General features: G+C 39.4%; 1 non-coding gene across 1 annotated transcript; it reads left to right on the forward strand.

The window, feature by feature from the left end:
• The first annotated feature begins 1,369 nt into the window (after nt 1-1,369).
• Nucleotides 1,370-1,474, forward strand: LOC115941609 (U6 spliceosomal RNA). The gene has a single exon (XR_004076353.1). It is a non-coding gene; the product is annotated as a U6 spliceosomal RNA (small nuclear RNA).
• Nucleotides 1,475-1,932: the final 458 nt, after the last annotated feature.

Consider the following 1,932-nt stretch of genomic DNA (forward strand, 5'->3'; position numbering starts at 1 on the left):
CTTGCTCTGTGGGAAGCCTGCTTCTCCCACTCCCACTCCCCCTGCTTGTGTTCCCTCTCTCGCTGTGTCTCTCTCTGTCAAATAAATAAATAAAATCTTAAAAAAAAAATAACTACCTTTAAAAGGCTGCTTAGGCTTGGGATGAGTTAAGAAATATACATAGGATGAGGTCACTGCCCACAGTGGGGTAGGAGATGTGCTCAGAGTTGTCACAGATAAGCTACCGAAAGTGAAAGTGTTCTTCCAGGTGGAGAAATACAGTGTCTGTATGTTAGAGGAGTTCTGGGAGATTTTGAGGGCAAATACGTGATCTGTACCTTTATTCAAATATGGTATTTTTGAGCATAGATCCATTACTATGTATGCTTTGGAAAAAATGCTGGTGATAGAATGAATGGAAAGGGAATCATGCTATTGTATTTTACAGAATCTAAGAAACCTTTGATTGTAAGATGCACCATTATTTTTATGTACTACTAAGAAAGAAAAAGCATTGTTAATTAAATTATGTCATGCCATTGATTGGAAGATGCAGTCCAATTTCACAGATGTTAAAGTGTAAAAAACAAGTGTGAGTCTTAGACTTGATAACATTCAGTGTATCTCCTCTTTTAAAGATTTACAACGCATTTTAATAGCTCTGAGAAGTCCCACAGGAAAAAAAAATCTGTTTAACTCAGCTTTCCCCCAATTTTCTAACTTCAAATGCTTTTATTGGGCAAATATCTTTATGAACTTATGCGTTAAAATGTAGTTGATGGATTTTAATTCATCGCAATTCTAATACTATTGAACTTCAACTTGTTGGATCTTTGGCCATGAGACTCTCCTCTACTTGTGTCTTGACTCCTTTTGACATGGGCTGCTAATCGCTGAGAACTGTCTTGCTTTCTGGTATATCAAGAGTTTCTGATCTAATTTCTGTATTTCCTTCCCCGTTTCTGGAATCAGTCATCTTTTTTTTTCTTTTTTAAATTTTATTTTATTATAACCTGAGATCTACCTGCTTAACAAATTTTGAAGCATATAATCCATTATCGTTGACTTTGGTACGATGTTGTACAGATTACGATAGACCATGAATGTAAAAGAGGATCAACGTGAAAGAGGGCTGGAAGGTGGAGTGCCAGTTATCTCAACCCACATGGGAGCTCTCACTACACAGAGAGGTGCGGAGCTGAAGCAGTGCCCATGCGTGAGCGCATGCACATGCCTGTGTACGGTGATGTGTAGGGGGCTGTCTGCGAGCAGCTAGATGGTAAGAAAACCCTAACTGAGCCGTGACCAAGTGAGTCTTCCATAGTGGTTCTCAAACTTGAGCATGCAAAAACACATACGTAGGTACATACATAAGCAGACAAGTAAATCTGCTCATTTCAGTAGTGCATATCCTAAAATTGGAAAGATACCAAGAAAATTAGCCCAGCCCCTGTCCAAAGACAACACCCAAATTGGTGAAGCATTCCACATTTTTCAAAGAGGGAGTTACTTAATGGGCATAACATTTCAGTTAAGCAAGATGAATAAGGTGTAGAGATCTGCTGTACAACATGTCTGCCAGGCTGGGGAACAGACCTCCTCATGCTGTCCCTACTCAGACAGCGACCACAAGGGACACGTGAAGAATGGCTTGGTCTCGAGTGGGAAAACAAATGCCATCCAGCAGAGGTTTGGAGAAAGGGAGACGCGTGGCTGGTGAGCGCTCTGTATTCCTTCAGCGTCCACTAAAAGCAGAAATGCTTTGATAAAAATGAAGGCTTCAGAAGGACAGACTCTCCAAGTGATGCCCAGATTAAGATAGACCATGAATGGAATCAGTCATCTTAAATATAGTTTAGTCTTCATGATTTTTAAAAAAATATCTAAGCTTTTTGGAGTTTGCCATCTTATTTCTGAGTTTTTATTTTCGTTTATGTTTTTCTTTCATGCCTT

The sequence above is a fragment of the Leptonychotes weddellii genome, unplaced genomic scaffold, assembly GCF_054177405.1.
Source record: "Leptonychotes weddellii isolate Sample4059 unplaced genomic scaffold, ASM5417740v2 HiC_scaffold_20288, whole genome shotgun sequence".
NCBI classification, from domain to species: domain Eukaryota; kingdom Metazoa; phylum Chordata; class Mammalia; order Carnivora; family Phocidae; genus Leptonychotes; species Leptonychotes weddellii.